The 24,879-nt window shown below is 30.9% G+C and overlaps 2 long non-coding RNA genes across 3 annotated transcripts; both read right to left on the bottom strand.

Moving 5' to 3' along the window:
- Positions 1-5,326: 5,326 nt before the first annotated feature.
- On the bottom strand, positions 5,327-14,162 carry LOC127723204 (uncharacterized). Of its 2 annotated transcripts, XR_007991938.1 has the most exons (4): positions 14,017-14,162; positions 13,045-13,066; positions 11,969-12,009; positions 5,327-5,657 (listed from the first exon to the last, which is right to left on the bottom strand). It is a non-coding gene; the product is annotated as an uncharacterized LOC127723204 (long non-coding RNA). The 2 variants fall into 2 exon arrangements; XR_007991937.1 differs by lacking the exon at positions 5,327-5,657 and having other exon boundaries at positions 11,629-12,009.
- Positions 14,163-17,985: 3,823 nt separating this feature from the next.
- Positions 17,986-24,672, bottom strand: LOC127723208 (uncharacterized). Its single transcript, XR_007991942.1, has 4 exons — positions 24,585-24,672; positions 22,206-22,319; positions 19,928-19,995; positions 17,986-18,027 (listed from the first exon to the last, which is right to left on the bottom strand). It is a non-coding gene; the product is annotated as an uncharacterized LOC127723208 (long non-coding RNA).
- Positions 24,673-24,879: the final 207 nt, after the last annotated feature.

Raw genomic sequence — 24,879 nt, 5'->3', positions numbered from 1 at the left:
TGGTTTTACATTGTGTCATTTCTATGTTGTGAGGTTAAACTATTGTTTCATGTAAGGGTGACGGTTGGTCCATAAGTGTTTCTCGTTTCTCGTTTTTTTTTTATAAAGATTAGACCGTTGTTTTCCATGTTTGAATGGTTTTATTCTTAGTCTAGTAATGTTTGGGGCCCCTTTACAGCTTGCTGTTCGGTTTGAGCCAAAGCTCTATGTTGGAGACTGTGCTTTGACCTATAATGATTTACTTTTACAAATTGTGACTTGGATGGAAATTTGTCTGATTGGCACTCATACAACATCTTCTTATATTTTTTTAGTGTTATAGGTAAAAGAGCGAAAAACGTCCTGACTTGTCTTTCACGATAAAGATAATACGTTGCCCGATTTTTCATTATTAATTTTGATGAAAAATCAACATAATAGAATGTTTAAAAAAAAAAAAAAAAACGGTTTCAAGAACAAAAATAACTTTTATTTTTATGGTTTTATCTGACACACCAAAGATTCAGGTTAACATATATCATGGATATTTGAATGTGACCATTAAAGGTTCAAAACATGTTTTAACTTAATGAATCCCATAGACTTGTTTTGCGCATTTTGTGTTTTTTCATAAAGTACTGTATATTTTCTTTATCTTAATGCACAGTATTATTGAGTAAGTTGAAACATTTTTACAGACATGTTTTTCGTCCGGGTCTGTTCCTCGTTTTAAAAATGCAGCAGGTTTTTTTCCCCCAGATTTTGAAGTATGAATACAATTAATTACACATGTTACATTCACGATCAGATACCAGATCTTTCACCATCCGATCGGAATGCTTAACCACCGTTTAGGTATTCTTTCACGATAATTTTCTCGATTACCGAATGGCAGCCGTGTACCTACTAATACACCAGTTTTGGTGAAAGTATATTCAATTATGTGCCTTTTTGCAAGTCTAGATGTATGTGGAATATGATTCTAGTTATTTATTTTATAATGAGGAATCTCTTTTTTTGACACAACTGAATAATAAATTTTTACTTAATGTCCGTTATGTTCATTAGTAAATGCACGTTGATAAACATAGATTTTTTTTTGAGCGAAGAAAAACAATTTCGGTGATTGACAAATTTCTTTAAATTCCTTACAAGATTTTGGCTATACTTATTTGTCCTTGTATGGTTAACCAGCTCCTTGTTTTAAGAAAGCTTTGGGTTTTCACACAATTTTGCCTCGAGTATCACTTACGATTTATTTATGTCGAAATTCGCATCTGGTGCAAACAATTGATACAATATGTCACATCTTAAAACAAATAATTTTTCAGGTTTACATATATGTCACCCTTTAAACATTAAATCGATATGAAATGATATTCAATAAATGAATTTGTTTTTAACTTTTATACATATAATATATAAAAGAATTATGCTGAAAAAACACTGATTGACACATTTGTCTACAGATAAACATCCATTTTTAAAACGGTTAAGAAGATAATAAGCCACCGTCGGCTATTAATATTCATAAGGGTAGCCAACCCTAATACATACAACTACAAATAGAAAAATAATATGAATCAATAATGTTAACTCGCGTAGTAGTATAAACCATATGTGAATTCTAATACGTCTCTAAAAGCATCCGGATAATTTAAAATCTCGATCTTTCTCTGTAAATTATTCTATCAAAACGTTTTACTTTTTAACTCGCATGAATTTGAAAAATATATAAAAAAAATAATCTTCAATGCTTTCCAATATGGAAATGGTAGCATACGGTATATAGTTATTGCTTTGGGATACATATTTTGTTTAAGGTGAACAAAGTGGTATCACATGCTACACAAAGGAACAATAGATTAGTACTTTTGAGTTTATTGACAACATGTTTGTTGAATTTGGAAGTAGATCTTTTCGACAAAATGTTGGCAATCATTGTGACTCTTCTTTCTGCCTCCTCTTATTGTCAAATCAGTATGAGTTACCGCAGACAATTATCAAAAACAAGAAAATCAAAGTAGTCAGATCATTTACCTTTGCATTAGATATAGATGATGTGTAACAAAAAATTTGTTCCGGCGTGACATTTGTTCCGCCAGATTGTTTAAGCACTGTAGAACTGGTTTCGGAACTACTTTTTTTTACCAAATGTGAAATAAGATCCGGAACAAAAAATCACAGCCCATGAATTTTGTTCCAATATCAAAATTAAAAAAATAAGTGAAATAATTTCATGTGATATTAGTTTTGAACGAAGATATGTCATAGAAATAATTGAATAAGTCCTGCTCAAACCTATTTCACAGAAAATAAGTCCCTTTGCAACATATATTGCACAGCGAAATATTTTCTTGTTACACTTAAAAATTATAATGCAAGCTGGGTGCTGTTCTGTGCTTGCATGGGGTACATTTGCAATTGAAGGCATGACTGTGACTGTAGGATGAGAAATAAAAGCGATGGTAATGTGTCATAATTTGTATTTATGTTTTATGTGGTATTCGACTTCCTTGTTTACTAGCTGTTCATCTGTCTTGGGTGTTCTAGTCATACATATACTTATCTAAGGTCATGGCACAGTTTCGAAAGAGTGTGTCCTTTTTTTCTATATGTCTTTTAATATTATATATTAGTCATTTTGTCCTTTTAAATTAGTACAATGTTCATCCTTAACAATACTTTTTTTCAGAATGATTTTTCTTATTCTACTCTTTTCTTGCTTATAAGTGTCATTTTGGTATTTTTTTATGTGTATGTTTTTAAAAATATTTGCTTTACTCAACAGGATCGAAATTGGATGTTTTAGTTACACTTTTTATTTATTACATTATCAAATTAAAAATATAGCTTATGTTTTTATAATGCACTTGAACGATAACTTTAATCTCAGTATAAAAGATAACTTGCTTAACCAGTAGAACATATTTCACAGACAAGGAACTTATTTCACCAGGTTAGGAACAAATCTCACAAACCCAGAACTTATTTCACTAGGTAAGGAACAAATCTCACTAACCCGGAACTTATTTCAATAGGTAAGGAACAAATTTCACCAACACAGAACTTATTTAACCAGGTTAAGTGTGGAACTTATTTTAAAGGGATGGAACAAATTATATAGAAATTGTCTATAGAAAAAGTTCTCGCAGAACATATTTCCTATGAAATTAGTTCCACTGGAACTTTTTTCACAGGAACAAGTTTTGGCTCACAGATGTTCTTCCATTACCAATTCACACTATATATATATATAAAAGAAGATGTGGTATAATTGCCAATGGGATAACTCTCCACAATTAAGAGACCAAATGACACAAACATAAACAACTATAGATAACCGTACGGCCTTCAACAATGAGCAAAGCCCATACCGCATAGTCAGCTATAAAAGGTAGTCTTGTCTAATTGTGTTCATAAATGTATCTTCCATAACTAAAATTTTCAGAAACAACAGATACAGCTTCTTCCGCTTAATGTTTAGCCTTCAACCTCGAATTTTAAATAAATTGTCATCTCAGTATCAGAATTTTTTTTTTTTGTTTTTGTAAATTTTTAAACTTTTGTTCTAGTCCATATATTGACTTATATTGTATCTTATATTTGTACGCAATCTTCGTCAAACTGTTATAAATGTCAGTGTTTCATGATACGTTTCTTTATCTTACGTATATAGGGGTTATATTTAGTTATTAAAACTAACGGAATATTTGGTTTATCTTTTGATTTGTTTTTTTGTAATAATTCAGTACGGTCACTTGATAAAGCATCAGTAATACTATCATCTTTTACGACCTTATCTTAACCCCTATCTAATAATTTCACTTTGAAATTATTTAGATTGTTTATTAATTTATTATGGTCACTTGTGTTTTTAATTTGCCGTATTGCTTCACCTTTAATAAATCCTCGGAATACATGCTGTGAGTAACAGCTATTTCTGTGCAGATAGATATAAGAATAAGTTTCTTTAAAATGTATTTTAAGGTCAAGAATGCCATGTGTTGTAAATCATTGTTCTGTAATTGATGTCCAAAAAAAAAAAAAAAAAAAAAAGAAAGACAGCATCGTGTCTGATTTAGTTCGAGAAATAGTTAAACCTATAAAATTATTCAAAACTTGCAGTACCCAAATTATGAGGAAACAAATCCCTTTAGTTCTTTATAATATGAATGTTAATACAAATCATCGTATTTGATGTCTAATAGCAAGCTAATAAAATGTTTCCGTTTACCTTGTGGACAACAACTGTGCTCCTCTTTTTCTTGACTTGTGTCTTCGTTCATATGTGGCTGTTTTTTTTCGACTTATGAGTTTGAATGAATCTTTGGTAAATTATTCCATTATTTTACATACGTCTATTTACATGAGCTAAATATACCCATTTGGTTTCATTATTTAACAACAGTACTTAGTGGATTTCCTGGGTAACAATTTCAATAAAACGGACACAACTTGCTATTTCGTAGGTATTTAATGTTTTGGTTTCGCTACAATCTGAATATTTCCGATGGCACAGTTAAAATTTGTTAAAAATAAAACTTTGTGGTTAACCTGTACCCACGAAATCTCCAAGATGTTGGTATCATACGAATCATAATGAATCTACAGTAGAATGTTTATAAAATCATCAAGAGTGTACATAAAAACAGTTAAAGAACTTCAGAGCTTTTTACAAAAATAGAAGTGTGATATTAAGTTTTAAATCATCCGTGAAAGAAAAAGTCTTTTTTTTAATTCGTTTTATCTTTCTGAATTCTGAATACTTGCTCGGTCCAAAGATGATAATCATGTGTTTGTCACCGAGGCTATCATCAGATCTGTTTTAGGTTCTTTCGTACTGACAGCATACTCAAAACCTTAAGTTCCTATTGTATACAATTCGAAATTAAGGTTCCAACACCCTCACGCAAAGTTGAAAACTAGTTAAGGTGAAATACCACCAAATAATAGTACGTCACATCCGATTGCATACGAAAAAGGGTCTTTAAAAAATAGTCCCTTGAGTTTGAGTGATTGATTGTTGGTTTTGCTTATATCATGTATATAGCAGTGAGGAAAGGGGTCTGATATATGAAATATAAACCAATATAACTTGACGATTATGTTCCCATTTAAAAACCATGTATTTAACTAGTATGTCATAACTTGACTTATATTTTTCAAAGCACCAGAATTTTACACTCGACATATTCCAAAATGCTTCCAAACATATCTGCGTTCACTTAAGTTTTCCTGTAACAAATTAAGGACATAATTGACTGTTTAATGAATTTTCACAGTAAATCAAGTTTGCATCGAAATGAAATAAATGTGCGAAAACAACAGTAATGATTTATAACAATATAGCTTCCAAATTTATTAAAGGCAATTTTATTACTGTTTGCATAATTAACCATATTTCCGACTCAATATTCACCATTATTTTATTTCTGTAAACGATGTGTCAAGCATATGTTTCAGCTGGTTAGGTTATCTTTTCATTTCAGGCATATATCAAATTGAAAAATGTTTGAACAAGACATATCACATACAACATCACTTCTGAGAGATATTCTCGTAGAAATCTTGTCCTAAGTTGTCATACGTGTCACCTGGTACGTTACTTTGCCTGTTGTTGGTTTTACTTATAACTGTCTGTGTATTGTTCTGGTTGGTGCATACAGAATAAGCACCTGTCGTTTGGTTTATCTTCAAGTTATCATATGACTCCTCCCTGTAAAACAAACCAAATTTAAGGTACCAGATTTATATTCCGCCCAATAGTTGTATTTTGATCATCTGATCATCGCAATAACTTAATATCAACTGAATGCACATTGACAATGTATCTTTAATTTACACATCCTATATCATTTAGCTTGATGTTAATATCGGTTAGCAATCTAGAGTTTGAAATACAAAAAAAAATAATATCATGGTGTTTTAATTCATTTTTCGATTTAAAAGGGTTAAATATTTTGTTAAGTGTGAATTTCATCTTTTATAAAAAGTTATGTTATTGTATTGACATGACTTGATAAAACACGGATACCTCTTAAACTCTTTTGATGGTTGTGTTATATACAAACCGTCTATTTAGACAATGCAAGTAGAACTTTAAAAAATCAAAAATGAGTACACACCACAATATGATTCTTAAGAACCATTAAATGAACACTCACTGGTTCTTCGTTCATTATAAATTAATCTATACAATAGAACGGTTGCTCGTCTCACTTTTGCCATTTAAACTCGGTCAAATATCCATTTTTGTATTCCTGGCTTTTACTTTTATTTATTGGTGGCACCTAGGAATTCTTTTGATGGTGGATGTATGTATAACAGGTGATGCTGACCCTATCGACCTGCCTCATTTCGTGAATTTTCTATTATTTCTTTTTTATCTATATTCTATTTTATTCTCGGACTAAAGATGAGAAAATGAATCACTGAAGATGTTTGGAACCAATCAGTGACACAGCATACGTAGCTTTTGTGTTACTCTTTTCAAAAGTTTAATTTACTGTGTTATATTTTGTATTGTTTATTATCGTCTTTTTATCGTTGCGTCGTCTGCTTTTCTAAACTTATAATAGAGCATCTGTACTTTCCCGCTTTCTATTTAAAAGGTTCAAGATTAAGACTTTTTAGAATGACGTGAACTAATGAAGCAAGTGGTAGACTGTAGCTATAAGGTATGCACAATCTCAAATATTCAAGATATTTAAAACAAACACTTACGGTTTGCTGCTTTGATTTGCACCTTTTAATGACAAACAAAATTTCTGAAGTCAGTAAAAGTCAGTCAATCATATATTTTAAATTAACCATTTAAGTTGGAGACAAATGTAGCAGTTGTGTATATTAGACTATTTTTTTCAATAACAAGCTTTGAAAATAGTATGCCAAACCATGATCAGAGTAACCTCATTTATCGTATAAGATTTCTTACATATTTTTGGCAAAATGTCTTATAGGTTGTTTAAATTAAAGATTATTTAATTTATCATGATTATGAACTTTTTCGAAAGTATTTTTGAAAAAAAAAATGTTTTTATAATTCATCTTTTTGTGCATCTACAGATGTACATGATGTAAGTTTTCAAAATCATGTTGGTATGATGAACATTTTTATAACATGTTACAGTGTTCGTTTTATTGTCATTGTATATTTTTAACCTTTAATGTTAAGTCCAATTTTGGTAAAATTCTGTTTTCGTGGTTCGGTATTAATATATTCTCACATTGTGTTATTGCGCTATAGTTGTATTTTTGTACTCTTTTCTTTCATTTTTGTTTATGTTTGTCTATAAAATGTCTATATCAGATTGATTTTTTTCTTTGTTGACATAGTTGTTTGTTTTGACATTGATTAAGATTATAACACAATGTTGACTACTACGGTAACCCAATTTTTACCGATTTGTTTTCTCTCTTATTGTAAATAAAATGGAATTCTATGATAAGCTAGCTATAAATCTGGGTTTAATCTATCATGGTCTACATCAGGGAATGTCTGTACCAAGTCAGGAATATGACAGATAATTTTTGTTCCTTTGACCTGTATGAGCTGTGATTTTGGTATTTGATAAGGGACTTTTCGTTCGTAATATTCCTTGGAGTTTGTTATTTTTGTTATTTTTCTTTTTTTATACTATACAGTTGCTTTTGGTAACTAACTAAACATAAGTTTTAAAAATTTATAATTACTCTGTTCATATAATCTCGAACGTAAAACAACATACAATCCAAGCAACATCAATACGATGGTTATTACGATACAGCCAATAGTTACTCCTGCAACAACACCGGATGAATATTTATTTTCATTATCAGTTTGTTCTACAGATTCTAAATATTGTATATCATAGACTTAATTTAATAAATTTAATTATGCAATATATTCACATCACTTAGTAAAGTTTATGTTATTCTTTGCAATATGTTCCATTATTTAAAGACGAAGAACAGATTATCAATAAAAAGAAATGTGTAAATCATTGATTGAACGTTATACGCCGACAAATCTTCCATCGATAACTTTATTTCGAGAGTGATATTTTTAAATGTTATCTAAATTTTAATTGACAAGACCATACTTAATAGTTAACTGATTATTTCCAAAAGACAAATGGTCAGTGAAATCGCAGACATATCCCTAATTTACAAGCATATAAAGATGTAAGGCTCTCGGTAAAAACTCTTCAAGGAATTGATTAAAAAATCACAGGAATTCCATTATCTCGTTGTTTATTATCCCGACGAACATTTACCAAACCATTGACTAAATGTTCACGTATTACTTCTCGTTCACCAAGCAAATGTCTAATGTTAAACTATTGTTGTTATAAAAATATTTTTTTAACATACATGTATCTGATTGCAACCGTTAACTTCGAAATGATCTTTGGTATTACAATCTTACAACGGTGACAGTAAACCATTATCATGTAGATTTTTGTTGTAAACTATATATACTTTTGATATTAAAATCAAGTCGAGTTATGCATATAATAGTTATCAAAGGTACCAGGATTATAATTTAATACGCCATACGCGCGTTTCGTCTACATAAGACTCATCAGTGACGCTCAGATCAAAATAATTATAAAGCCAAACAAGTACACAATTGAAGAGCATTGAGTACCAAAATTCCAAAAAGTTGTGCCAAATACGGCTAAGGTAATCTATTCCTGGGATAAGAAAATCCTTAGTTTTTCGAAAAATTCAAAGTTTTGTAAAAGGAAATTTATAAAAATGACCATATAATTGATATTCTTGTCAAAAACACATTTAGCACAAAGCAATTAATCTAAATCATTGTATCTGATGTAAGCCGAAATGAACGATGTAAGTTAAATGAACGATAACGTCTAGTATTTATTAAATGCATTGAACATTATCAAACACACAATATTAGGCATACAGTCGACAAAGATGTACCTAAAGAAGAGGTTGTTTTACACATTGTTGTTTCCATTGATGAATCGTTGTCTTGTCTTGTCTAATTGTGTTCATATATGTATCTTCCATAACTAAAATTTTAAGAGACAACAGATACAGCTTCTTCCGCTTAATGTTTAGCCTTCAACCTCGAATTTTAAATAAATTGTCATCTCAGTACCAGAATTTTTTTTTTATTTGTCTTTGTAAATTTTTAAACTTTTGTTTTAGTCCATATATTGACTTATATTATAAGTTATCTACGTTCATATCCGTAGATATGGATATTTTAACACCCTGAGGCGAAGCCGAAGGGTGTACAGGGTACTGAAGGGTGTTAAAATATCCATAGCTACGGATATGAACGTAGATAACGAATTTATCCCCGGTCTTAGTCCAAATCTTCCGATTTTTAGAGAAATTCAACCACAAAATGTAACGTGAAAGCAACGTTTTTTTTCATTTTTTAAAAATCTTTTATTGAAATTTGGGAATTTGACATATTTTTAACGGGGTGTAAGGTACTACCTGTGGTAGAACCCTACAGGTAGTCAAATATAAGACGTTTTTAATCCAGAGACAGAGAAACGGGAATGGGTCGAATTTGGCTCTCAATGTTGTGAGAGTTACATCATAGACGGTGTGACGTCAACGTGGGTCATTTTCATAGCTAGGTCAGTAGTCCAATTCAATGACAATGTGGCAGCCAAGTGATGCATTTACTAAAATGAGTGCAAATGATCGACATAATAAGATAAAATCGTTAGTTGATTAAATATTTAATTACGGACATCATGGATAATCTACAGAATTCGATATTTCACAAGGACAACCATAGAACTAAGGAAAACGCGCGTGATGTTCCCCGTTGTAATGGGTAGCAACGTCCGGGTATATGGGTTAGCTACACCCAGGGGCTATGGGTTTTGTAACGACGTGCGTTAACCAATCAAAATCCTAGAAATATACTAAGCCGGGGATAATGTATCTTATATTTGTACGCAATCTTCGTCAAACTGTTATAAATGTCAGTGTTTCATGATACGTTTCTTTATCTTACGTATATAGGGGTTATATTTAGTTATTAAAACTAACGGAATATTTGGTTTATCTTTTGATTTGTTTTTTTGTAATAACTCAGTGCGGTCACTTGATAAAGCATCAGTAATACTATCATTTATTTCGACCTTATCTTAACCCCTATCTAATAATTTCACTTTGAAATCATTTAGATTGTTTATTAATTTATTATGGTCACTTGTGTTTCTAATTTGCCGTATTGCATCACCTTTAATAAATCCTCGGAATAAATGCTGTGAGTCACAGCTATTTCTGTGCAGATAGATATAAGAATAAGTTTCTTTAAAATGTATTTCAAGGTCAAGAATGCCATGTGTTGTAAATCTTTGTTCTGTGATTGATGTCCAAAAAAAAAAAAGAAATGCTGCATCGTGTTAACTTTGATTTAGTTCGAGAATAGTTAAACCTATACAATTATTCAAAACTTGCAGTACCCAAATTATGAGGAAACAAATCCCTTTAGTTCTTTATAATATGAATGTTAATACAAATCATCGTATTTGATGTCTAATAGCAAGCAAATAAAATGTTTCCGTTTACCTTGTGGACACCAACTGTGCTCCTCTTTTACTTGACTTGTGTCTTCGTTCATATGTGGCTGTTTTTTTTTCGACTTATGAGTTTGAATGAATCTTTGGTAAATTATTCCATTATTTTACATACGTCTATTTACATGAGCTAAATATACCCATTTGGTTTCATTATTTAACAACAGTACTTAGTGGATTTCCTTGGTAACAATTTCAATAAAACGGACACAACTTGCTATTTCGTAGGTATTTAATGTTTTGGTCTCGCTACAATCTGCATATTTCCGATGGCACAGTTAAAATTTGTTAAAAATAAAACTTTGTGGTTAACCTGTACCCACGAAATCTCCAAGATGTTGGTATCCTACGAATCATAATGAATCTACAGTAGAATGTTTATAAAATCATCGAGAGTGTACATAAAAACAGTTAAAGAACTTCAGAGCTTTTTACAAAAATAGAAGTGTGATATTAAGTTTTAAATCATCCGTGAAAGAAAAAGTCTTTTTTTTAATTCGTTTTATCTTTCTGATTTCTGAATAATTGCTCGGTCTAAAGATGATAATCATGTGTTTGTCACCGAGGCTACCATCAGATCTGTTTTAGGTTCTTTCGTACTGACAGCATACTCAAAACCTTACGTTCCTATTGTATACAATTCGAAATTAAGGTTCCAACAACCTCACGCAAAGTTGAAAACTAGTTTAGGTGAAATACCACCAAATAATAGTACGTCACATCCGGTTGCATACAAAAAGGGTCTATAAAAAATAGTCCCTTGAGTTTGCGTGATTGATTGTTGGTTTTGCTTATATCATGTATATAACAGTGAGGATAGAGCTCTGATATATGAAATATAAACCAATAAAACTTGACGATTATGTTCCCATTGAAAAACCATGCATTTAACTAGTATGTCATAACTTGGCTTATATTTTTCAAAGCACCAGAATTTTACACCCGACATATTCCAAAATGCTTCCAAACATATCTGCGTTCTCTTAAGTTTTTCTGTAACAAATTAAGGACATAATTGACTGTTTAATGAACTTTTACAGTTAATCAAGTTTGCATCGAAATAAAATAAATGTGCTAAGAAAAAAAGTAACGATTTATAATAATATAGCTTCCAAATTTATTAAAGGCAATTTTATTACTGTTTGCATAATGAACCATATTTCCGACTTAATATTCACCACGATTTTATTTCTGTAAACGATGTGTTAAGCATATGTTTCAGCAAGTTAGTTTTCTTTTCATTTCAGGCATATATCAAATTGGAAAATGTTTGAACAAGACATATCACATACAACATCAGTTCTGAGAGATATTCTCGTAGAAATCTTGTCCTAAGTTGTCATACGTGTCACCTGGTACGTTACTTTGCCTGTTGTTGGTTTTACTTATAACTGTGTGTTAATTGTTCTGGTTGGTGTATACAGAATAAGCACCTGTTGTTTGGTTTATCGTCAAGTCATCATATGACTCCTCCCTGTAAAACAAACCAAATTTAAGGTACCAGATTTATATTCCGCCAAATAGTTGTATTTTGATCAATGTTATAACAATATCAACTGATTGCACATTGACAATGTATCGTGATAATGTAGTTGTGTTCCAAAAAAAACCCAATGATTTAAAACAAATTAAATGACTTTACTTTGCACATCCTAGATCATTTAGCTTGATGTTAATATCGGTTAGCAATCTGGAGTTTGAAATACAAAAAAATCAATATCATGGTGTTTAAATACATTTTTCGATTTAAAAGGGTAAATATTTTGTTAAGTATGACTTTCGTCTTTTATAAACAGTTATGTTATTGTATTAACATGACTTGATACAAGACGGATAACTCTTAAACTCTTTTGATGGTTGTGTTATATACAAACCGTCTATTTAGACAATGCAGGAAGAACTTCAAAAAATCAAAAATGATTACACACCACAATATGATTCTTAAGAACCATTAAATGAACACTCACTGGTTCTTCGTTCATTATAAATTAATCTATACAATAGAACGGTTGCTCGTCTCACTTTTGATATGTAAACTCGGTCAAATATCCATTTTTGTATTCCTGGCTTTTACTTTTATTTATTGGTGTCACCTAGGAATTCTTTTGATGGTAGATGCTGACCATATCGACCTGCCTCATTTCGTGAATTTCCTATTTTTTCTTTTTTATCTAATATTCTTTTTTATTCTCGGACTAAAGATGACAAAATGAATCACTGAAGATGTTGGGAACCAATCAGTGACACAGCATACGTAGCTTTTGTGTTACTGTTTCCAAATGTTTAATTTACTGTGTTATATTTTGTATTGTTGATTCTCAATTTTTTTTGTTGCGTCGTCTGCTTTTTCTAAACTTATAATTGAGCATCTGTACTTTCCCGCTTTCTTTTTAAAAGGTTCAAGATTAAGACTTTTTAGAATGACGTGAACTAATGAAGCAAGTGGTAGACTGTAACTATAAGGTATCCACAATCTCAAATATTCAAGATATTTAAAACAAACACTTACGGTTTGCTGCTTTGATTTGCACCTATTAATGATAAAGAAAATTTCTGAAGTCAGGAAAAGTCAGTCAATCATATATTTTAAATTAACCATTTAAGTCGGAGACAAATGTAGCAGTTGTGTATATTAGACTATATTTTTAAATAACAAGCTTTGTAAACAGTATGCCAAACCATGATCAGAGTAACCTCATTAATCGTATAAGATTTGTTACATATTTTTGGCAAAATGTCTTGTATATGTTGTTTAAATTAAAGATTATTTAATTTATCATGATTATGAACTTTTTGCGAAAGTATTTTTTGAAAAAATAAATGTTTTTATAATTCATCTTTTTATGCATCTACAGATGTACATGCTGTAAGTTTTCAAAATCATGTTGGTATGATGAACATTTTTATAACATGTTACAGTGTTCGTTATATAGTCATTGTATATTTTTAACCTTTAATGTTAAGTCCAATTTTGGTAATATTCTTTTTTCGTGGTTCGGTATTAATATATTCTCCCATTGTGTTATTGCGCTATAGTTGTATTTTTGTATTCTTGTCTTTCATTTTTGTTTATGTTTGTCTATAAAATGTCTATATCAGATTAATGTTTTCTTTGTTGACATGGTTGATTGTTTTGACATTGATTAAGATTATAACACAATGTTGACTACTACGGTAACCCCATTTTTACCGATTTGTTTTCTCTCTTATTGTAAATAAAATGGAATTCTATGATAAGCTAGCTATAAATCGGGTTTAATCTATCATGGTCTACATCAGGGAATGTCTGTACCAAGTCAGGAATATGACAGATAATTTTTGTTCCTTTGACCTGTTTGAGCTGTCGATTTTGGTATTTGATAAGGGACTTTTCGTTTGTAATATTCCTTGGAGTTTGTTATTCTTGTTATTTTTCTTTTTTTATACTATACAATTGCTTTTGGTAACTAACTAAACATAAGTTTTAAAAATGTATAATTACTCTGACTCTGTTTATATATTCTCAAACGTAAAACAGCAAACAATCCAAGTAACATCAATACGATGGTTATTACGATACAGCCAATAGCTACTCCTGCAACAACTCCGGATGAATATTTATTTTCATTATCAGTTTGTTCTACAGCTCCTAAATATTGTATATCATAGACCTAATTTAACAAATGTAATTATGCAATATATTCACATCACTTAGTAAAGTTTATGATATTCTTTGCGACATGTTCCATTATTTAAAGATGAAGAACAGATTATCAATAAAAAGAAATGTGTAAATCATTGATGGAACGTTAAACGCCGACAAATCTTCCATCGATAACTTTATTTCGAGAGTGATATTTTAAAATGTTATCTAAATGTGAATTGACAAGACCATACTTAATAGTTAACTGATTATTTCCAAAAGACAAATGGTCAGAGAAATCGCAGACATATCCCTAATTTACGAGCATATAAAGATGTAAGGCTCTCGGTAAAAATTCTTCAAGGAATTGATTAAAAAATCACAGGAATTCCATTCTCTCGTTGTGCATTATCCCGACGAACATTTACCAAACTAATGACTAAATGTTCACGTATAACTTCTCGTCAACCAAGCAAATGTTTAATGTTAAACTATTGTTGTTATAAAAATATTTTTTTAACATACATGTATCTGATAGCAACGGTTAACTTCGAAATGATCTTTGGTAATACAATCTTATAACGATGACAGGAAACCATTATTATGTAGATTTTTGTTGTTAACTATATATACTTTTGATATTAAAATCAAGTCGATTTATGCATATAATAGTTATCAAAGGTGCCAGGATTATAATTTAATACGCCAGACGCGCGTTTCGTCTACAAAAGACTCATCAGTGACGCGCATATCAAAATAGTTATAAAGCCAAACAAGTACAAAGTTAAAGAGCAGTGAATACCCCAAATTCCAAAACGTTGTGCCAAATACGACTAAGATAATCTATTCCTGGAATAAGAAAATCCTTAGTTTTTTCGAAAAATTTAAGTTTTGTAAGAGGAAATTTATACAAATGACCATATTATTGATATTCATGTCAACACCGAAGTGCTGACTACTGGGCTGGTGATACCCTCGGGGACGAAACCTCCACCAGCAGTGGCATTGACCCAGTGGTGTAAATATTTTTCAAAGGTACCAGGATTATAATTTAATACGCCAGACGCGCGTTTCGTCAACATAAGACTCATCAGTGACGCTCAGATCAAAAAAGATATAAAGCTAAACAAGTACAAAGTTGAAGAGCACTGAGTACCAAAATTCCAAAAAGTTGTGCCAAATACGGCTAAGGTAATCTATTCATGGGATAAGAAAAACCTTAGTTTTTCGAAAAATTCAAAGTTTTGTAACAGGAAATTTATACAAATGACCATATAATTGATATTCATGTCAAAAACACATTTAGCACAAAGCAATTAATCTAAATCATTGTATCTGATGTAAGCCGAAATGAACGATGTAAGTTAAATGAATGATAACGTCTAGTATTTATTAAATGCATTGAACATTATCAACTACACATTATTAGGCATACAGTCGATAAAGATTTACCTAAAGAAGAGGCTGTTTTACACATTTTTGTTTCCATTGATGAACCGTTGCAATACAAATCATTTTCAGAGGGTAATGGGTTATTGCATTTACGTGATCTACTCTGAAGATCACCAGTATAGCTAGTTTAACAAGTTGTCCATGTTGTCCATGAAGACCAATTACCCTGCACTGAAAGAGGTATCCAAAGGTTAATAGTTGTTTATATAAAAGATGATGTAACGGGTTTTTAACCGAATAAGATGTCATCAAAACGACAATTAACATAGTAAATGACTAGTGTCTCGGTGAATTGGTCAAGAAAATTAAACAACATTTTAATATTGGCTTTTTATTTATGTATTCATGTGCAACAAAACGTTAAATAATTTTTTGATATCTTTTACGGATTGCTATATTCGGTTAGCTTCCGTTTTTTTGTTGTTGGATTTTTTTTCATAAATAGGTAAGCAAGAGATCGATGTTAGCTGTTATTGTTGTATTCGAATTTTAATGCTATAAAGCATTCCATATAATTATCTGATAAAGTGTATCCATGATCAGTGGTGGTAGACAATAACCTGCATGGGACACATGTCAGATCAACGCCACGCCCCGTATTATATTTTAAAAAACTGTAATGTTCTAGGGTTGAAATGCATGGTTATAGTTTACATATGACTAACTCATTTCATTCATTCTACCGTATCTTGTAAGAAACCAAATACCAAAAAAGCCAATACGTATAATATGACAAACTATGCAATCTAATGTTCTTTTTCAGGTTAAAGAGGGGAGGTTCCATAACTAACAGATCTGTAAGCAATACATAATACTAACGGGACCACTATATTGAGTGCCCTCAATTTTAAAGTATATTTTTTTACTTACAAGTTCTAATATGTACATTTAGAGAAAAAAGAATCATTCAAAATCATTCATATAGTTACTTGCATTATAATATAAAAGTTCATTGTAGATTTAATCTAATGGTGATTTTTATTTTAGATTGTTAAACAATTGTTTCACATCGCTTGTTTTAGCACCCGTTTTCATTATATATTTTTTTCAAAATTGTCAAATTGTCCAATTCAGTGAATAATATCACCATTTGTTTTACGTATTCCCTCTTATTTTTCAGGGATGAGAGAGGTAGTAAATTTCAAAAGTACTATCCGTCTGAGTTAATTTAGTCCCAACTGATAGACACAGGAAGAAGGTAAAATGTTAAGGGAATAAACAATCTTAAATTTAAATGCATTTTAAGCCTTCAGACTGTGAAGTAACTAAATGATGAACCAAAGAAAAAGTCAAATGGAAAATATGTATAATTGCATTCTTATCTGATTTTGTCCATACTTTTTCTAAAGATCGATATGATTTCTCTAATTACATCACTTTTTGTATTTTTGTTCAGACATTTGGAGTTATTTTTTTTTATCATAATCAAAAAGAAGTTACACCATATATATCATATGGCGACGACATAACATTTTCAGTAATAAAGCTTTTCAGCATTCTAATGATATGCAAAACAGTTGTATTTTATGGAAAATATGCAATTGTCAGGTGAATTCGGTTTAATAATTGTCGTGTACTAAGTAAATAACTGAGATGAACGTGCACCCGTTATGGCAATGAGAGGTAAATAATAACCAATAGCTCCAAAAATATTAACAACTGCAGAGTACAATATTGTTCTATCCATCAATAAAACATTTGTAAAACCAAGAGAAACAAGTTTGAAAATTAGTGATTAATTGCAAAGAGACAACGAACAAAGTATATAACTGCAACACCAAATTTAATTTAAAGAAAATAGTGCGAGAGGTACAACTTTTAAGTGGATTCCTGACTTGGATACGATATATATCACGTGACATATGTTGCATTGTACTTTAAGCTGAATATTTGCTCAGTTTTGAATGAATACGGACATTAAAAGTTGACTAAACGAACCATTTAATATCGGGTTAGAAATTGGTGTTGCGAACCAACCCGTTTAAAAAACAACAGGTTTAGTATTGTGTTTTTATTTAAGTAATAAAGAACATTCTTCAATATTGCAAGGTTTATTGTTGTAATTGTTATCTATAATATCGTTTTTAAATTAATAACACGATTCAATCTCATGTTGTGTGGCTTTTGTATGTTTTATATACCTGTTATTATTTTACTGGTTGTGATAAAAAAAAAGTGAGATTTAGTGTGATATTTCCAAAAATGTAGGTGTCTGATTTTTTTTAACAAACTGGATACATACCTGGATATATGTTATAGCAGCTCAGCCCAACGTCTTCAGTATGGTCACAGTTTTCTTCACTCCATCCTGGATGTAAACAGTCCGTTAGTTTACTTTCAAATCCTGAACAATTAACGTCGTCCAGCCATATTATACCAGTTCCGTCATCCACGTCATTTCCGAGTGAAATACCGGTGCTATAAAAAATTTCGAAACAAACAAGTCACCTTCAGCACCGCATTAGAAAACGTTATCAAAATTAATGCCTATATTGTATGACCCTTTCAAAAATGTGCAAACAAGTTGAACTTACGCCATCTTCAGTAAATAAACTCATTAGAGATACCAGGATTAAGATTGTGTACGCCAGATGCGCGTTTAGTCTACACACGACTCAAATATAGAAAAAAGGTAGTGTGGGACAATTGCAAATTATTGTTCTTAATAAATTGTTTGTAAAGTAATATGGACTCACTTTTATACGAGTTGCTTTTGTTTATAAAGAAATCTAATTACAATGCACCTTCTTCCAAAAATAACCCTGATTTGATACCCTTTTCACCTGCCCCACCCATTTTGTTTTGCTGTTATTACGAAACTGTTAATTTGTATAGACAATTATAGCTGATGAAATATAATTTCAAAAAATATTTTACCACTTTACACATATCTAGATAAGACTATGCTTAGCTGCCTAACGTTATTATGTTATTATCAAGTCAATTAGATGCATGGTCTGTGCATCAAGATGCTACAGTTATTTGACATATCGAGCAAATGATGTCGCAAATATTCGTCACAATCTTTACAGACACAAAAGAAACATTTAAAATTAAAAGCTATGGCTATACTGTTGCCTCCTTCAGTACATCTATTCGATACAAATCAACACAAGCTATTTGTTTTTCAATTCAAATGAATCAATTTGTTAAAAGTATTACCTGTATAAAGTTCATACATTTACTTATGAGTGCAAAATTGCAGTATATAACACCACTAAATTTGAACGAATGAAATCTTACATTTATTCACTTTTAGCTCACACGATTAGCGATTAAGACATTTTAATAATAATGCATTGTATATAATTTCAGAACGGGTTTTGACTTTCAATTTTTTGCTTTGCCTTTATCACGTCTATTGCTTAATTTCTATACCCCTTAAGTATATCAACGTCCATATTTGAATAAGATTTTCCGTATTTTAAAGCATAGCGGAAAAACTTTGAAAGCTGACACACAGCATTAGTTTTGTTAATGTTTACATGTAACGACAATGGCAATCATATATTTCTGCCAGCACCTGTATCCAAGTTCTTTGCAAGCCACTTCAGCATCTATATCACCAAATGCATCATCGCAAACTGTTCCCCATTGCCCAAGGTAGTAAATCTCAAGTCTGCTATCCACCAGGCGAATATCACCTTTAACCATAATTCCGATATATATATATAAAGAATAAAGGCAATTTCGTTTTTTACTTTATTCATGTTATTGGCTAGAACATCAAGCGCCCCGGCAATGGTGAGCTGATGAATTCAGTATAACAAAAATGCAATTGTTCTTTTTTTAATTGGCAATTTTGTATTAACAATTAGTATCTTTTTTTTTTAGATAATATGAAAATAAACATGATAAAGTAAAACTATTTTTTACACGTAAAATACGCTGTGAATGAAGTCGCATGGATTGCGTTGATAAATAGACACTGATGTGCATTGTTACATGACGTCTTGTCTAATATTTTCGAATATTAGGTTCTGTCCATGATATAAGAAAAATAGTAGTCAGTTACATTAAAAAAAAAAATATACAAATTGTCGAAGAATAATATTATATGATTTCTTACTTCAACATTTGCACAATTACGAAAAACTTGATTATTGTCTCTTTGTACATATCTATATTATACTTTTTTGTAAACAGTCGAGTAGTTGTTCTGGAGTTCCTACTTTTGTATTAAAATACAATTTTGATTTAATTCTGTTATGTCCCACAACTATGTGGCCGGTTTATGTAAAGTTTGTAGTTGTCATGTTAAACATACAATTTTCTGATTTTTGTTTTCTTATTACAAACTAAAGTGAGTAAAACATACCATACTGTTGTGCCAGAATAAAACCTGAGAATACAGCAAAACTTATAACGGAAATAGAAAACATGGCACTGAAACAAAGAAGCATGACATTAAGTACACAGGAAATGTATCTGTATATATTTAAAAATCATGAAACAAATAAATGAGAAAAAACAGGCATTTTCCATTCTTCTGTCTCTTCCATTTCTATCGTTGTATTCTTCGAACCTCTGTACCTGCTTATCTTCGTATATTGATAAACATACTACATCGCAAAGTTCATAAAAGATATCTATAGACACATATAAATCAATTGCTTTTAAAAAGCAATTGTAAAATGTCAGTATTACAAATCTAATCTTGAATCAATCCTAATCCTATCTTATTTTTGGGAAATATTTTTACAAATTCAAATGTGACGTCACTTTGTGTTGTTTTTTTTTTGAATTTCAAATGTGACGTCACTTTGTGCGTTGATGCTTTGGCTAACTCGGCTGTGTATTTTTATATGTTGATTAAGTTGTTTTATGTAATGTTTCAGTTTTTATTCTGTAGTTAGTCACCACTTCGGTTTTATCATGTATATCTATTATATAGTCATTTTATAAAATTTACTGTTTGCAAAATTATAATTTATTCTAAATAATAAGGATTTTCTTGTCCCAGGCAGAAAACCCTGGCCGTGTTAGGCGCAACTTTTCGGAAGTTTTGGTCCTCAGTGCTCTTCGGCTTTGTACTTGTTTTGGCTTTCAAGTTTTTTTCATCTGAGCGTCACTGGATGGTCTTGTGTGGACGAGACGCACGTCTGGCGTATTGGATTTTAAGCCTAGTACCTTTTGTTAGCTATTATTCGTGTGTTTCTTTGTCCTTTTTGTTCTCCCATTTATTTGTATTGTGGTCCTGTCATGTGATGTTGTCGTTTTAGTTTTGTGTTTTACGTTGCCATTAAAGCGGGAGGTTTGGCATGCCACAAAACCAGGTTCAACCAACCATTTTTTTCTTAAAATGTCCTGTACCAAGTCAGGAAAATGGCCATTCTTATATTATAGTTCGTTTCTGTGTGTGTTACATTTTTAATTTTGTGTTTCTGTTGTGTCGTTGTTCTCCTCTTTTATTTGATGCGTTTCCCTCAGTTTTAGTTTGTAACCCGGATTTGTTTTTATCTCTATCAATTTATGAGTTTCGAACAGCGGTATACTACTGTTGCCTTTACCTTTCCCTTTGAAACATGATCGATTGATATAAGTGTGAGTGTGTGAGGATGTGTGTGTGTGTGTGTTTGTTTGTTTGTTTGTTTGTTTGTTTGTTTCATTAAAGTGCCCATATCAGTGTGTTTTTTATATTAAGTTTGGTAAGGTTTTATTCTATTTCAGGTCCCGCGCGCGTCTTTGTCTCGCGCCAGATTGTGGCGTCACGTGACGAGGCTAGTAAAATGGAAACTTATCATTTTTATTTCTCTTTAGGTGGAGACGTCAAACAGACAACATGTATATTTTACGGAAGAACACAAAATGTATTTTTTTTTGTCATTGTAGGTAATTGATGTGTTGATCACAAGCAGTGCATGCTTTGGATTTAATTGAACCTTGTGTACATTTATAACATGTTTATCGATCATGTTCACACAGTGTACATTTTTAAGCAGCAGTTTGTAAAACAGATTTGTATTTTAATCTAGGAGCAGACATTTTATTGTAGGATTTTAATGAGATTTACGGAGCTAGCAAGCGATTTTTTACGGCATTGAAATTTCTTTTTCTCTACGAAAATTCTTGGGAGGTAGCTTCACAAAGTTATTATATGAAGATGTAATACATGTATACTCCGCTGACAAATTTTGAGGTCAATTGGACATGTAGTTTCAGAGAAGATCAGATAACATGCATGTGCAATTTTTTCTCAGAAGAGATGTAATAACAATTTTAAAAACTAATTGTTCAGAGAACAATTGAAGGTCTTTCCACATTAATTTTATAAATTATTGATGATAAGCTACGTTCGGTTTACTCAAAGTTACTTTTGGCGTCCAAGCATAGGTTTTTTCATACTGATTTAATAAATAAATTTTTCTAAATATTTTACTTGAAATAAGGAAGATAATTTTCAACTTCCGATTTACAATGATTCCAAAAATATATGGTTTCTAGATCGTTTTGCCTGTAATATGGGAAATATTAGGTACTTCCGGTCTAGTGAAATTCACTTCCGGTCTCAAATGATAGGTTTATGTATGCATATTTAAAAGATATTTAGTTTGTAGGTACTTTTCCGTGAATTAAGTGAAAACATAGCTACTTACGGTCTACTCAAGGTCACTTCGAGTTGATATTTTTCTAGGTCACATGTCAACCAACAGTTTGCAAAAGACTCTATTGCTTAATTATGTACCAAGTTGAAGTAATAATCAATGAATCTTAAATTGAATCATTTCAGGTCCAATAACTCTTATAAGATTACATTGGATTGTTCAGACCAAATGTATCATATCTTAATCACAATTAGACAAACATTTTGCACTAGTTCTTTTATATATATCTTTTAAAGTGATAGAGGAGATCATGGAACAAGGAAAAGTCAAAATTTAGAATTTGACCTGGACCTTTCACCTTTTATTCTTTTCTATGGTTTACCTGTTACTAATGCATATCACTTATTTCAAATGCAGTAGAGGAAATTACTCTCATATGGAGTCTTCGTATCGCTTCCGTCGTAATTGGACAACAAATCCTAAGGATATAACGAGCAATTTGATAAAAAAAAATTGTCGCTTTCTTTTATGGTTACGGATGAATTCTCATCACAAAGAAAAGAGTGTTTGGGGGAGATAACCCTTACAATAAAAGTCATCGACTAAACAGGGTCAGTCTCAAAAGCGCAATAAATGTTCGATATCAAATGCAAAAAATCTAAGTGACATCTTGCAAAACCACAAAACAGGGCCCGTAACAAATTTGGCGGAAGAAGAAAAAAAAAAACTGAACAAATACAATAGGTCTTTCCACAGAATAGTGGAAAGACCTAATGAAAGGATATGGAGTAAATGTACATGGAACAAAATCGCACACTACACATAGAAAAAATGATAAAATAACAATACACAGGGCTTTTATATACCTAGTTTATGAATGGAAAATACACATCCAATCTTATTTATAGTGGTTATGGCATACTCTTAACTCTTAAGTGATGTTTTCAAGTAATGAAAAAAGATATTGTTTTTTCTTTCTATCTCAATCAGTAGAATTACATTACAAAATAAAAAAAAATGAAACTTCAGACTAGTTTAAAAAAGACTGCTAACAAAGACGACGAAAACACATAACAAGTAAGTTATAATATCCTATGAGAGGTAATTTATCAAAATTAGTTAATTGCGCTTAGACAAAAACCTGGGTAAGTCGGGTACTTTTTGTTTCCTAAATTGGTTGGTCAAGTAATGAATAATGATTTCAATCAAGATATATCACTTTCTCCCTCGTGCGGTTCAAAAACCTCAATCGTGATAACTAAAACAAGTGTGTTTTTAGTTTTTGTAAACAAAAGAACTAAGGCCTTGCTCATGTAAAGGGATCAAATCAAAAAAGTATCAGTCTAATGTGTGTACTTCTGTTGTCTGTTATTCATTGATTTTGACTTTTTTTCTGTCTTATTGAGTCGCTCGACAGGCTTGTGATTGAGTCAAACAGTTTGTTAGACGAGTCCCAAATTTATTTTTATGTGTTCATATGCAAGTTCTGGAATGCCACAGTTCCTTTGTTCTTTTGTCTACTGCAATCGTTTTGTTTTTCTCTCTGTTTACGGAAATTGGTCGTCTCCAATGAATCTTATGAATATATGTGTACACTTTAAACGAATAATGGCTTGCGATACATATAGATTATAACATGGCATTTTTCATATCAGACCCCTTATCGGCCCTAAGTCATGATATCAGCCTAAGAGCCGATAATTTTGACCATGGGCTGATAAGGGGTCTGATATAAAAAAATACATGTTAGGTTTTTTTTATCATATACTTCAGCAGAAGACATAGACTAAAACTATTTTTAAAACTTTGAAACAATGCATTTGTTGTTATATTTGTTTTGCATTTTTTAATAATCATATATTTTCCTGATTCCTAATATTCTTTTTTTATCCAACTTTGTTATGTTTTACACAAAAAATAAAAAAAAACATACCATTGATGTGTCTTTTCCGGAATTTGGCCAATGAAGTCGAAATGTCATGCGATAACGCTAAAGAAAAGCATGCCTTAATAATCGAAAGCAGTTGATATAAACCGGAAGCAGTTGATAACAAAAGTCATATCACTCGACTAAGCAATTCTTCAAATTCAATGAATAAATATATGTACAAATTAGTTTTGGCATGGGGTACAATTAAACCATTATTTTCTATAAGTATATGATAAATATATTTTATTGACTCTGATGAATCGTTGGTTGGCCTCTACATTTTTAATTAAGTCAACCCGTTATGACTGGTTTCAATTCGGTGTTTATTTAACCTAATCGAAATGTCCTTGCAAAGACATACTACGCATATTCATTTAACCAAACATAATCAATACACATTTTTCAATCACATAATTTCAACACTCATTATTATGTTACTAGTGCTAAAGAAGTTTGTCCTAAATGATATTACACGAATAAAGACATTTTGAAATATTTACCTTTTTTTGAACTTAGAAAAGTTAAGCCCATATATTACATTCTGCTTTCAGTTTCGAATAAATATTTACTTGGTTGTTCACAATACGGATGTACAAATAAGTGCACGAATAGAATTATTGTATTAGCTGTGATTGGTCATTGATTCTTAATATACGCTACAGTAACAACGAACAGCATTTTTTTAATGGTTTTCTTTTTGACACAGTAATATTACAGGTATCTTTAACTGACTGACTTTAATTCTAATATCATAAATATGTTATTCAATGTATTCTACAACGAATAGAATATTTA

The sequence above is a fragment of the Mytilus californianus genome, unplaced genomic scaffold (genome assembly GCF_021869535.1).
Source record: "Mytilus californianus isolate M0D057914Y unplaced genomic scaffold, xbMytCali1.0.p SCAF_13, whole genome shotgun sequence".
Lineage (NCBI taxonomy): Eukaryota > Metazoa > Mollusca > Bivalvia > Mytilida > Mytilidae > Mytilus > Mytilus californianus.
This window is presented reverse-complemented; position numbering and strand designations above follow the sequence as displayed.